A 15,888-nucleotide genomic window follows, 5' to 3' on the forward strand; every position below is an offset into this window, starting at 1 on the left:
ACGTAAAGGATCTGTACCCTAAAAACTACAGAACAGTTCTGAAAGAAATTGAGGAAAACACAAAGAGATGGAAAAATATTCCATACTCATGGATTGGAAGAATTAATATTGTGAAAATGTCAATGCTACCCAGGGCAATTTACACATTTAATGCAATCCCTATGAAAATACCATGGACTTTCTTCAGAGAGTTGGAAGAAATCATCTTAAGATTTGTGTGGAATCAGAAAAGACCCCAAATAGCCAGGGGAATATTGAAAAAAAAAAACAGAGCCGGGGCCATCACAATGCCGGATTTCAAGTTGTACTACAAATCTGTGATCATCAAGACAGTGTGGTACTGGCACAAAAACAGACACATAGATCAATGGAACAGAATAGAGAACCCAGAAATGGGCCCTCAACTCTATGGTCAACTAATATTCGACAAAGCAGGAAAGACCATCCACTGGACAAAGGACAGTCTCTTCAATAAATTGCACTGGGAAAATTGGACAGCCACGTGCAGAAGAATGAAACTAGACCATTCTCTTACACCATACACAAAGATAAACTCAAAATGGATGAAAGATCTAATTGTGAGAAGGGAATTCATCAAAATCCTAGAGGAGAACACAGGCAACACCTTTTTGAATGTGGCCACAGTAACTTCTTGCAAGATACATCCATGAAGGCATGGGAAACCAAAGCAAAAATGAACTACTGGGACTTAATCAAAATGAAGAGCTTCCACACAGCAAAAGAAACAGTCAACAAAACTAAAAGACAACCTACAGAATGGGAGAAGATATTTGCAAATCACATATCAGATAAAGGGCTAGTATCCAAGATCTATAAAGAACTTTTTAAACTCAACAGCAAAGAATCAAACAAACCAATCATTGAAAAGAGCAAAAGTCATGAACAGAAATTTCACTAAGGAAGACATAGACAAGGCCAAGAAGCACATCAGAAAATGCTCCGCATCACTTGTCATCAGAGAAATACGACAGATGAATGGACAAAGAAGATGTGGTCATATATACAATAGTATATTGCTCAGCCATTAGAAACAACAAATACCCACCATTTGCTTCAACATGGATAGAACTGGAGGGTATTTTGCTGAGTGAAGTAAGTCAGTCGGAGAAGGACAAACATTATATGGTCTCATTCATTTGGGGGAATATAAAAAATAGTGAAAGGGATTAAAAGGGAAAGGAGAGAAAATGAGTGGGAAAATCAGTGAGAGTGACAGAACATGAGAGACTCCTAACTCTGGGAAATGAAGAAGGGGTAGTGGAAGAGGAGGTGGCAGTGGGATGGGGTGACTGGGTGATGGGCACTGACAGGGGCACTTGATGGGATGAGCACTGGGTGTTATGCTAAATGTTGGCAAATAGAACTCCAATAAAAAATACCCCAAAAAACTAGTGAAATATAATTTGATACCCTCAGAGAGAGAAGAGAGGAGAAGGAGAAGTAAAGAAAAGGTGATTCATATACTTTTAAAGTATATTTGTATTTGATTAGTTAAGTGCATTTGTGGTTTTCTCAGTCCAATAAGTTTATTAAATTATAAACAACTTCTCTCTTCAAATTCACTAATCATTAAATATTTGATGAATACATTGTAAAGTTTTGTGCCTTTATTCGGGCTGTTGATCACTTTCTTAAAATATGAAATTCCTTTATCTACTAACTACTTTTTTTCTCTCCAGTAATTTTTTTCTCTCATTCTTCTGAGGATATTTGTATTCAAACACTACACTTCAAAACCTGAGTTTCAAAATTGTGTATTCCCACCAAGAGATACAACTGAAAGTTCAAACTCAGTGAATCAGGACCCTAATGAATATATCAGCAGGGATAGTCAAAATATTATTTCAATACTTTATTTTTTATCATATTAATATCTATATCTCGTTCAAATAATAGCATTGCAAGGTTTATACAGAAAAATATCCATTGTCCATTACTACTCAACTTACCCCTAAATCCTATTCTTTAGTGTCAATCATTTTCCACTTTTTTAGCTCTTCTTTTTTGCCTCCATATTTCTACAAAATATGCTTATATAAAGCAATGTCTAGGATTTTCTAGTTTGTCATGTATTGTTCCAAGTAGTTTATACTCTATATGTACCCTCCATATTCTAAAATAAAACTAAATGGCTCTATTGCTAGAGAGCAACCCATTGTTGCTTGGGTTTTCCATCTCTTGTAGTCAAAAGCAATCTTAAATGATCCATGATGACAAACACTGGAAAATTCCATCTTCTGCTTCACCCAAGTAACAGCTCCTATCCTCCAAAACTTAGGTCTGGATTCCTCTTTTCCTATGAAGTCTACTGCTCTTACCCCTCTTCACCATCATGCAGTCTTTATTCCGTAACACCACATGAATATCTTTGTCGTTGCTTTCGTTGCATTATGTTAAAATTTTCACCACTTGTCTGACTTTCCTGAGATTATGACTACTAAATAGTGTAGTTAAGTTTCATTTAACTTTTCATCATTATGGGTAACTATGGAATATTTTAGAACTAATTCAATACACATTTGCTGAGTTGAATTTTTCATAGTTTCTAGTTTCAGTGTTTATTAATCTTTCATGCCCCTAACTGATAGATACTTCAGACTTCTATCATAAATTGCAACTCACTACAACAAGAGTCTCAGAGAAATTGGTAGGAGGGAAGGGCATTCTATTTAAGACTTATTATAATCTTGAAGGAGAAAGAAAGGTACATGCAGTTTGGAACTTCCTCCCTTCAGATGATTCTAAGTGCACCCCCTATAACCTAACCTGGATGATAGTAATTATTCTAAATATCTGAACAAAAGCTAATGAGGTGTTGAAGCTCAAGTTTATTTCACTCTAAAGAGAGCTGAGCTGACCTAAAATCATACTGTATCCAGTTAGACTCTTATGCCCTCCAAACGTTAAATTTTCAAAACTACTTTTTATAACCCACTTTTCCTTGAAATACTATTTTATTACAAAAACCATAATTTGAATAGTTACTCTGCTCAGAACCTTGAAAATTATTCTTAGGCTTCTGTCTCCATTACCTATAATCCACAAACTGTTGTTAAATTCTGGTTCAATCTCATTTTCCAAGGTCCTCACCAGTTTACTAACTCCTCCCCGGTCCTTCTCCTAATGTCTTGCCTGAAGCTGTGCAAGTCTCCTATCTGAATTCTCAACCTTCTGTCTGCTTGTAGTTTTGTTCAGTTATACACTGAACAAAGCTGTCAGTATGATCTTTCTGCAATGAAATCTGACCATGCTATTCTTCTGCTTAAAACTCTTTAAAGACACTTAGGAAAATACATAATAAATCTTCTTAGTTTCAACTCTGACTCACATTCCAAAGTGTTTTCTCAAGTCAGGCTGATAGAGGTGATGCAATGCAAGATGTCAACTCATGAACACTGTTTAACTTTGTCTAGACAAATGTTTTCTCATTGTGGAAAAAAATAAAGAAAATTACCATCCCCAAAAGTGGCTGTGGTTCATCACTGTAAAAAAATGTTAATTCCCTGTAGAGCTTGGACTTCCACCATGGAACTTCCTTCCTCACTGCTACTTAGGATGCTAGCTCACTCGCATACCAAGACCATGCATGTTCATAAGGTTGGGTGTTAACAACCCAGATTGGGCTACTTGCTGCTTGTTAACCTCTGAGAAAGGAACAGAGCCAATTCCCCTTTTACTACAGCAGCTTATGTCTCTCAGCTTTTTTTCAAGGCACCCCCCCCATTATGGTGAGATGGGGCTCACTGTCCCTCCTCTCCCTTCACCACTCTTCACTATAGCAAAATGCTGTAAAACTGAAGCTCATGACCTAACTGGCCTGATGGATAGCCTTCCAGTAGTACAGTGGGAAATGGATAACAGGGAAGAAGAAATACTTGCTTGCATATATAATTGCCCCAAATTATATATGTATTTACATATATACTCCTATCTTAAGATAGGAATGAGAGTGAAGAATTTCCTGAGTCTAGAAAATCTCTGCCACCCATTTTCCACAAACAGTCTCAATACTGGCACAGACTGTCACTTCACATAAGAGTTTTCCACTCATGTAGCCATGAATCCCATAGTATCATTCCTGTGATTGGCAGCTACACCCAGAGAACAGGGTATGGGGTGTTCACAGACTCATTGGAGTTACCAAATGAACTAAAAATCATCAATCTAAAATAGTTTTTTTTCAAAACAGATTATTTTCAAATGAGCTGTGTCACTCTGGGTCTTCATTTTTGATGTACAATGAAACATGATAATCATTTAATTTGACTGCTTCTATGTTAATACTATTACCTTTCTTTATCTTCTTTCGCCTTAGCTACATCATTCTCATCCACTCCAGCTTCTACACATTTCTTTTCTTTATTTTCTGTCTGTAATGATTAATTTGTTCAGCAGTTGGCTTTTCATTCCATGATAATTGAGCTTTGGGCAAAAATTCAACATCACTCTTAACCCTTGAAAAAGGTTTCCTTTTGCATCATTTTCTGTTCAAATTTAATGATAGTGAGTATTCTTAGAACAATATCAACCATTATAAATCCCTCCTCCAAAAAAACTTTCCAAAGGTTATAAGTAAACAAAGTAGTATTATATAAAAGATTTATTTGGCCCACTCTCAATTTAATTTCAGTTTTCATAATTATTTGCTACACAGTATAAATGTTTTCATTTTATCCTTAGATAACATCTGGTTTTCTTAATTTCTAGAAAATCTTAAAACATTGAAAGTGAAGAAGCAGGATATCTCAGAATATAATTATTACCTCTAAATTCTTAGGAGCATTTCCCTGTTTGCCATTTGTCAAAATTCAGGGAAAAACTCAGATTTTGAATGAAAAAGCTATTTTAACTAGTTGAACTCATTTTCTACAAAGAAATACAGTTGACCCTGAAACAACAGGTTTAAAAGGTACAGGTCCACTTATACATGGATTTTTTAAAAAATATATGGTACTGTAAATACATTTTCCTTATTATTTTCTTTTTTAAATTAAGCTTTTATATTAATTCCAGTATAGTTAACATACAGTATTACATTAGTTTCCAATGTATAATTACTTTCCAGTGATTCAACTCTTTTTTTTTTTTAAGATTTCATTTATTTATGCATGAGAGACACAGAGAGAAAGGCAGAGACATAGGCAGAGGGAGAAGCAGGCTCTCCATGGGGTGCCCAATATGGGACTGGATCCCAGGACCCCTGGGATCACAACCTAAGCCAAAGGCAGATGCTCAAAAACTGAGCCACCAGGTGTCCCTATGATTTTCTTAATAGCACTTTCTTTTCTCTAGCTTACTTTATTGTAAGAATATAGTATATAATACATACAACATACAAAATATGTGTTAACTGTTTATATAATCAGACTTCTAGTGAACAATAGGCTATTAGTAGTTAAATTTTGGAGGAGTCAAAAGTTATATGTGGATTTTCAGCTGTTTGGGGGATTCAACTTCCCTAACTTACGCATTGTTGAAAGTTCAACTGCATAGCAGTGTCTTTAACTTGGAATTCATGGATTGACTTCAGGATCTCAATGAATCCCCTAAAACTATATTTAAAAATGTGTGAATATTTATATGCAATTGTTTCTCTTAAAATGATAGGTGATAAATTTCAAAGGATTCTCAAATGTGCTTCTTTAAAAAGTGTATTACCACTGAAATCTGTAATACAAGATACACACATGGGAAGAGTAGTCAGCATTATGTTAGATAAGTATAAATTCCTTTTAAACTCGGATTTAGAGTTGACAATATTAACATGTATCTTTACAAAAACCTTTCTTTAAGATAGTACTGAAAAATGACATTATAATTTCCATATCAAAGTCTAAATAGATTTGGACAGATTTGTTGTTTAAACTCACTTATGCTGAGAAAACAATTATAAAAGTCATGTCTTCAAAAAAGTTGTAGAGCTCACTGTTGAAAATTCACACTAATGACTCAGTAAGAGTCTGATGGTTTTCATTCTGAATTACTCTTTTTATTTCATGTTCAGGCTTTTTAAAGTGATGTATATTTTAAGTGGCATATATTAATCTATATACTGATAAATTTTTACAATATTATTTTCCATTCTCATCTACACACCCCAAATTTGTCAGGATAGACTATTTTTCTCAATAGACACCAATCTAAAAGTTTAAGTGACTTCTCTTCAGAATAACTGAGTAAGTAAATTATGGAGCTCGTCTCATACCAAGGTGCTCTAAAATCAAGTCGAGTCTTTTTCGTCTATAACAAGTCTATTGTCTTTTTTTTTAATTTTTTTTTTTTTTTAATGATAGTCACACACACAGAGAGAAAGAGAGAGAGAGGCAGAGACACAGGCAGAGGGAGAAGCAGGCTCCATGCACCGGGAGATGTGGGATTCAATCCCGGGTCTTCAGGATCGCGCCCTGGGCCAAAGGCAGGCACCAAACCGCTGCACCACCCAGGGATCCCAACCAGTCTATTGTCTTGAGCAGACAGAGGCAAAGAATCTGATTTTATTATTGCTTCTAAGAGATACTCAAAATTTGTAGTATTTGTTAAGAGGACTGTTCAAAATAGAGAAACATTATATGGCATCAAAATGCAATGAAATTATATCATAAGTTAACTATCCAAGCAATTATTTTACTTATCTAAGTATCAATTAATATATGTACACATATAAAGATACGTATATATGTAAACATATACACACAGTTTTGATAAGGGATTAAAAATTATGTATACTTACATCCTTTATTTTTTTATTTTATTTTTTTTACTTACATCCTTTAATAGAATTATTGAGTACACTCTATCCTTATGATGAAGTAGGAGCATTGTTTTGATGATTATTTACTGTGCCAAGCTGCAATCAAATGATGTGCCATGAAACTACTAGTGAGGAGCTCTTTGCTTCCCACAGCAAATGTCCATAGACTGAATTACAATTGTTTACTTTATCTCTTCTCTTGGCCTTCTCAGCCCTCAATGTTAAATCTTCATGCTTTGTTTCATCCTCCCACCATTATTTTCCCTGATTTGCCTGCCTCACCTTCCTGGTGTTTTCCTAAACAGCCTGTTAGCAGTTAACTAGAGGGAACCCAGATAACCAAAGTTCTTGTTTCAAGTAATTGAATGTCATGTGTTTAGAACCTTTTCTTCCTGGATGCTTGGCCAAGGTCATGAGCTTTCAGGAGACATGGTTTTATATAACTCTTATTCAGGGCTAAGTGCATTTTTTGGGCATTATTATGCTGTATCACATAATTGGGGAATATAACCGTAGGAAAAGTGACAGAGGACAACACAGGAAAGATTACCTTTTCCATGCTAAATGGAATTGATTTTTCTGCATCTTCCTCTGTGCAGAACTCATGCATTCTTCTGATTGGAGTAAAAATTGATAAAATATACACATTACCTCTTTCCCTTTGATCAAATTGTGGACAAGTCGCTGATAGGAAAACACAGGACATTTAATTCCAGCTAACCTTCTATTAGTATTTCTCAGAGAGGGGTATTAGTAATATCCAGGCTTTCTCTCTTGGTTGGCAAGGTGATTCCTATAGTAAACTGTTCATTTTATGATTGAGTACATTTTATTTTAGACATCAATTAAATAAGGAAATTATGGCAATTTGTCTTTGTGCTCTTCCCATGTCATATATACATCCCAGGTAGGTGGCAAGCAATAAGACATATTTATTGTTTTAAAAATAAAATCTAAAAAAATAAATTAATTAAATAAAATAAAATCTACATGAGAAATAGCACACATTTTGTTTTTAATTTTTTTACCCTTCTGAAAGTATTGTAATTATCCAAAGCATGCAAACAATTTTTCTATCAAAATGTTTGACAAATATGTTTCAACAATGTGTTATTGCTCAATAGATGTCAAAGAAAACCCTCAATTAACTTATCACCATTCACTTTAAAGAATATTAAAGGTGCTAAAATAGGAGGCATGCACTGCCGGAGCATAGTGTAAGCTGAAATTCATATTTGTAGGAACCAAAAATCTTGAAAGAGAGAAATGTATTTGTTAGGTAATTATTTGTTTCTGTTGCATCTAGATCTGAAGTTCCCTGGATTTGCAGCTCTTCTAAAGTAATAATGAATTTAAATACAGACACATGCCAATAGTAGGACATTTGTAAGCCCTCTGGAGATAAGGTGCAGAAATCATAATTCCAAAGATGATAGTCTCCAGCCAACCGCTTCCTGCTTCTTGGGTGATCTCTGCTATGAGGCTGAGAGCACAGACCTTAGAGTCTATAGCAAATAACCAGCAGCCCGGAACTGCAGGAACCCCTGGTGGGGAAATTGAGCAGCTAACTGGAGGCCATTGAAGGAAACATTTGCCCTAGGGCATGAATGGCCTCTTCCTAGGAGTATGTCACAATTTTCCTTTGGTTGTAAGACACAGTCCCCTGCTGAGCCATGTAATAGCCTGAAGCAAAAAGAAGGATCAATAATACACATCTTTATTTAGAATTTTTATAGTTCATCTCTTTTTACATCTTGCAGTAATTTATATTTCTTTAAAATATTATCTTCTTGCTAAAGTTTTTTTTTTTTTGGTTCCCCTTAACTTTTGCATCTGTGGCCGGTACCTCACAACATCTGTTGCCTGAATACTCATCCAGCACCTCTTGGGCAAAGCCTAGAAATCCATTATTTACAAAATTATGTTAAAGTGTGGTCAATGGACTCCTGCATTGGAATTTACAGAATAGCCAGCACCTCATTTGCTCCCCCCAAATCCATCCTTATGTTTATAAGAGAGCTCCTTATACAATGTCACTGAGTCTCCTTTTGTACATCTTTCAAAGCTTCATAGGAAGCCTTGAGTAGATTCATTTTAAATATATATCGACATTGTTATTTGTGACTTCACTTGTTCCTATAGAAGCTAAACAAGTGGTATTCAAAACATGGTCCCATCCCCCCCCCAAAAAAAAAAAAAAAAAAAAAACATGGTCCCAAAGGACATCACTGAATCTTTGTTATGTGTATGGGGTTTTTTTTCAATCTCTTTGCTAAGACTTTCAAAATATCATTGCTTTTGGCTTGAACTACCTATAAATGTGAAGAAGCCACAGGTGAAGTGAAGAGAAATATTTCATTTTGCTATTAGCATACTGTAGGTATCAATTATGTACAGTCAAAATATGGCATTTGAAAACACTTCACTAGATAGATTCTTTCCTCATTTAAAAATATTTATTAAATATTTATTGAATACCCATTCATGGATGAGATTATAAACACAGACAAAATCTATTAGGAAATAAACAATTTAAGCTGAGGGCTAGTATGTATTGCTTGAAAAATAAACCCAGAGGAACCATAAAATATTTATTAGTCCAAAACTAAGTTAGATAGTCTAAAATTTCTAAGGCTTCATGGTATTTCATTAATGCATGGAAAATTTGGCTGTAAATCCATTATTTTCAATTTATAACTACCGGTAACCTTATGAGTCATAAAATTTACACACAAAACCAATGCAAAACTGAAAAAGTTTTATATCTTGAACTTTAAAAATCATTTAGATTTTTGCACAGAAGATTGGAACAAATCATAAAGAGGATTCTTGGTTAAAAGAGGGTTAGCTTAACACACTATGAAATACAGAGGCATAGAATTAAACATCAACGCCTTTATCTCTTCCACATTTTTACATTAAAAATGAAATAGGACCTGAGTGTTGGTGGAACCAGGAATTCTCATGCTCCCTTTGTCCTGGAAGAGCACTATTTCTGAAGACTTTGGGAAATCTTACAGTTACCCAAATCTCTGGACAATTTTAAGCAAGCTCTAAACTGAAGAAATATTATTATAGCAGCAATTCATTCAATAATAAAACCTTGGATATTAAATAATCTGTGCCTCCACCTTGTCCCTCTTACCCACCCAGGAAAACAGTGCATGATAAAGGCGTAGACAGAAGAGGATTAATGGCACTTGCACTGAAAATGCAAGTCCAGGTGGATTCATTTCACCCAGAGCAAATATTAGTTGAATCCCTCCTAAATTCTGAGAACTGTGCTGACAATCAAATTAGATCCACAGGTAGATCCTCAACATCGAACTCTGAAGTTTCAAGGCCCTTTTTTCTATGAACCTGGCCTAGTCAACTTCAGATTGGTTGGGGTCAGATTGGTTGGATTCAGGCAGAGGGCAAAGGGCATCATTTCTTCTCCATAATTAAAACTCTATACTCCTGATGTTAAAGCAAGATTAAAACTTATGAAATTGGCAGAACCAAACTCTCCACATCATTAATTTTCACCAAAACATGTGGGCATGTAGCAAAAACAATTTTAAAAACTTCATTACATGAGTGATTATGTATGATTTATAATTTTGTTTACTCTCTTTAATACTGTGCTTATCGAATTTTTTTTCTAAAAATGTACCAAAAATACAAATATGCCCTAGAAATTATTAACCATTTTTACGTAAAGAATAGTACTTTCACTAATATTGTCATTTATACTTTCCACTTTCAGGGCAGTCTGCCTCCTTAAGATCCTTGCCAAGTAACTGATTACATTTTTTATTGCTGTTAGCTAATTTAGACTTCTATTAGGAGGTCTATTTGAGACTAGTTAATTCATCAGCATGGGCCTAATAGAGTTTAGCTGTTTTGTCAATTCTGCAACTTGCCAGGTAGTTTCCTATCTTTATTTAACTAATTCCCTGTAATCATTTTGTTCCACTTCTAATAACATCAGATGGGAAACTGTACAATGTATGTGTCTAGAATGTGGAGCTAATGTATTGTCTTTGGCATCTGATTCTCTCTAATGATTAACTGGCAACACAATTTCTTAAGCACCTAAGTAATACCCTCTGGGCAAAATAACAGCTTTATTTTAGTGAGGAAGGCTGAAGGAAACACCTCTATCCTCATCTTAGATTCCCTGCTACAAAAGGAGACTAACTACAAAATAAAACTTCAACAATAGAGCCTAAAGAGCTTTAGCTTTCCCATCCAAGAGGAATGTGCCTAAATACTAGACACAGGTATCTTAACAAAATATATTTTCCCCCACAAGGATATTATATTCTAGGGATAGATTTTTATCTGAAAGTTGTCTTCCCCTAAAAAGACAGTAGCTTTTAAAGATAAATTCTCCTTGCCTATACTTTACCAACTTCACCACTGTAACACAGAGATAGGAGATGAAATAATATGAAAATATGGAAAGCAGACAGAGCAGAGAAATGCAAGGAGACCCTGTATATTGGACAAACGCAAATCTCCTCAGAAACACTGTTGATAAAGACTTTGTATTTTGAGTAATACTTGGAGCAAATTTATTGAGAAATACACTGCTATCGGAAATAAAAGCAAAAACAAGACATCATTTAAATGTGTGATGTTTAATGTGAGCAGAAAAGGAAAGGGAATATATACACAAATGAATCATGTAAAATCAGAACTGCTGAAGAAAATTTAGACAGACTAATCAACATAAAATTTTCCTTAGACACACATGGTTAAGAGTTTTCATTTTTCTTATTGAAGAAGAATTGGGAGAAACTAGAGTGTGGTTCATTCTTTCTCAAATATTTTTATGTTCTTATAAATTCAACCTCCCAATGCCCCAAAGTGGAAAAACCAGGTAAATGACACATGCTCCTTGAATGCTGGCTCACCTGAAATACCACTCAAGCAACTTGTTAAAGTTAGGTGTGCATTAACAGAAAAATCTTAGCCTTTCAGCTATACCAAAATCTTAGCCTTTCAAAAGGGGAAAGGTGAAGCTAGGATTTTTCATAAGGCTGTAGAATCTGGTTTAGGGCAGGTCTTTCAGGATGTGTGGTAGGTAGAAGGTGAGATGGGGATGGGCTGGATTAGAATGGGGTAAGAGTTATAATACCCTAGTTTAGTGTGGGTGGACATGGCAAGGCTTGGTTTCAAAGTTTGGGGAATAAGCAATCTGTTGATGTTATGTTTTTAGTTCAGCAGTTTGATGTTCATCAAAATGATTTTCTTCATAGAAATGAAATTACTTGTAACCTTTATTTTCCTGAAATAGGGTTTCCTAGAATAATAAAATCATGTTGATGAAATCAGTGAAATGGTAAAATTAGACTGATTTAATATAGGAAGTAATCTATGTTGATATAGTTGGTTTTGGCTTTAAAGTTACACAAGAGTTATAGTTTATAGTTCAGCATCTATTGGTCTACATTTAAGGTGCTGAGTTAGAGTCGGTTTGACTCTCTCTCTCTCACTCATATCCAGAGATTCAGAGGAGACTGTAAGAAAGACAGGCACTTGAGAGAAGTCATAACACTGATTTTGCATATAAAACAAGTAATGGAGTAATGAAAATTATGGCAAGGTAGCAGTACAAACAGAAGTGCAGATTTCAAAAATATTAGGCTACAATAAAGGAACAGAGAGTAGTCCATGGTCATAAATGATTGTGATTAACATTGGTAGAGCTCTTTTTCATCTCAAAGGAGCAAAGTACATGTAGTAGGAAATATCAAGTGTAAATAACAAGCATGGTTTAAAATGCCAGATCTACAGGTTTTTGCATAATATACTATTTCACCTACATAAGAAAACTGGCTAATGACCTCCTGTAAAATTTCTTTCTCTTATGATATGGAATTTGGCCTTCCTTTTCTCTTCTAAAAATATAGCCAACTGAGATACAAGGAAACATTCTTTCTGATATTTTATGGTAGCTATCTGACTCACCTCATAAAAGTTCCAAAAAAAAACTTTTATCTTACTTTCCATTAAATATCTAATTTCCCCTTAGAAATTTTAAATTAATGACTTTCAGGGTATAATACTTTCCATTCTCTGAGTATCTAGTTAATGTGATCAAGTGAGGGAGTTGCTGATAAATGTGGAAGATAGAGTGTGTTGAAGTATGTGGATCACAGTTTATGGTATCCGGTAGACATTCAAATTGTTGTTCCAAAAACTCTGGTCATAGTTTTATACCAGTAAGAATAGACACATTGTTTCTGAACAATGGAAACACTTTCTCTTACATCTTTATTAGCAAGATCCTATCATCTCTGTTTCTTTCTCTGATCTCAAATGGAGAACTTTGTATGAGAACTCTGAGGGAAAATCTTGGATTGCCTTATGTAGGTATTCTTGTGTGGTTAGTTTAGAATGGAAGTGATAGACTACAACACATGCCCACTGGCAAATTTGGAAATCAGAGTAGGCTCAAAGGGATATCAAATGCACTTTTTAGAAGCCACAACACTGGTGTGAATTATAAATCAAAGTTTATTTCAAACTTCTTTCAAACAAGAATGGAACCATCTAATGTGTGTTATGAATTCATGAAAATAAGCACCAAACTATTGGCTCTCTCTGAAAAAGCAGTGAAGTACAAAGAGGATCCCAATAAGAAAAGCTGAAGAAAAGTTATTCACTTCTCTGTCTAAAATGTATGATTTACAACTGTTAAATTAGAAAATGAAGAATAAAAAAATCTCCAAGATATCAAAAATTCTAAAGAAAGTCGATCTACTTATTCACACTGAAACCATAATGCAATAAACATAAATTGAAAGCTGTAAGTTAACACTTTGAAGAAAATGTGTCAACAGATAACCCATTGCCAGGAGATATGAAGTAAGACAATAAAATTGAAAGAGGGAATGATAAAATGGAAAACAAGGACAGTGACTATTAAAAGAAATAAAGTGCAAACTCAGAATCAGAATTTAGCATGCAACAGGAAAAAAAGAAAACCAGGAAAACATTAATAGCAAAAGAGCAATATTGTGCCACAAAAGCCAGAATAACCCAAATCTAATAAAATAATGTTAGAAAGGTTCAAAAGGAAGCAAACATTATTAAAAGTGAAGAATATTTAAAATTCTAAGTAAAATATAATATTGTATATTAAATATATGTCAATTGAAAAAAAAATACAGCCCCTTAGTACACATGGTCAAAGCTGTACACAGCCTCAATCATGTCACAAATTTTGTTTTTGTTCTGTTACCTGCTGTTTCTGCAGCACCGAGAATAGTTCCTGGCACCCTACGGACAAAAAGTAAATACTTATATTTTTTAAAATGCAGTCAGTAGTAAGGATTGGGTCACAATAGCAACTGAGCATGTGCATCTTTTTTGTCTTCTGCTCAAACTCAGTTGAAACAACAGAAAAAAATATTTCAGCGTATAATAATGCTGGATAGCAAATACAATGCCAAAAGTTCCCAAGAAAAATATGGAGCAATTCTTAGAGAAAACAGACAGGAAGAATAGAGAAATAGGCAAGCCTCAGAGAATTCTCATCCAGACATGGTGCTATGGAAGAACGCAATGGAGGTGGAATATTTTGAAGGGTGTTCCAACATCATAATCAGAGGAGTCCTTCAGGATACTAGTCATTCAGAACTAATTGAGAAAATATCTTTAAGGAAGCTGGAAAAAGGAATCTCTCTCTTCTCTTCCTGAACTGAGTCCAGCTATCAAGCTGCCTTACAAGCCATTATTGGCACTGGAGCATAAGACACAGGGCCATGTAGCAGGAAGGACCTTGAAGGGGAACCTTCTTCCAGAAGGATACTTCGGAAAAGACAGACTACAGGTCCACCATTTTTGACAGCATATTTCACTTCTGTCCCCTCACCACCAGTTTGTAAGTATTAAAAACTTACAAATACAAATAGGTTAATTAGTTTGTCAAATAATAATTAATAAGAAACATGAAACACTTGAGATAAAGTGAAGTAAAAAAAGGAGAGGTGCCTGGATGGCTCAGTCGGTTAAGCATTCAACTCTTGTTTTCATCTCACGTCATGATCTCAGGGTCCTGAGATGAATCCCTGCATCAGGCTCTGTGCTCAGCAAGGGAGTCTGCTTGAGACTCCCTCTCTCTCCCTCTCGCTCTCTCTCACTCCCCGCTGATCTCTCCATTTCTTTCTCTCAAATAAATAAATCTTCAAAAAATATATGAAAGGTGAGAGACAAAAGGATACCACCAGAATCTCAAACACATATTTAAGTGAAATCAAAAGTAGAAGAAATAGGGATCCCTGGGTGGTGCAGCAGTTTGGCGCCTGCCTTTGACCCGGGGCATGATCCTGAAGACCCAGGATGGAATCCCACGTCAGGCTCCCAGTGCATGGAGCCTGCTTCTCCCTCTGCCTATATCTCTGCCTCTCTCTCTCTCTCTCTCTCTCTCTCTGTGTGTGACTATCATAAATAAATAAAAATTTTAAAAAAGAAAAGTAGAAGAAATAGAAAGATAAGGTGCAGGGAAACATAATTAAAAATACAAAGGGAGGGGGTGGGGGTAGAGGATGTATGGCCAGAACCAGAAGATGTATGAATTTCTTCATTGAATGGGCACCAAAACAATAAAGAACATAACAAATCTAAACATACTGTAGTGAATATTTTGAACACCAGAGATAAATAAGGATCAGGTTTCTGATTCTGGAATGATCCTCTCATTCAGTAGCAATTAATACTAAAGAGAAGGAACATCTTTAAAACTTTAATGGAATATGAGCATAGAATTCCATATATCCAAATTACCATTTGGGGATAAAACAGAAGAAATTTGCAAATATTGAAAAACTTGGAGTGACTTCCAACCATAAACTTCCTATGAAAGAAAAACTTAAAAATACATTCTACTTTTATCAAAACTGATTTCAAGAAAGAGGAAGACATGGGTTTCAAAGATCAATGCACCAAGAAGTCATTAAAATGTATGCTATCTAAATACAAATGAACTAAAATAGGAATAACTAATAATATTCAAAATATGTTCAGTTTGAAGTAGAGAGGGATAGGGAAGGAGGAAAAATCGAAATGCAAGGCTTTTTTATTGTAGAAATTATATCTAGATATTGAAAGCAATGTAAACATAA

Source organism: Vulpes vulpes, chromosome 6, assembly GCF_048418805.1.
Source record: "Vulpes vulpes isolate BD-2025 chromosome 6, VulVul3, whole genome shotgun sequence".
Lineage (NCBI taxonomy): Eukaryota > Metazoa > Chordata > Mammalia > Carnivora > Canidae > Vulpes > Vulpes vulpes.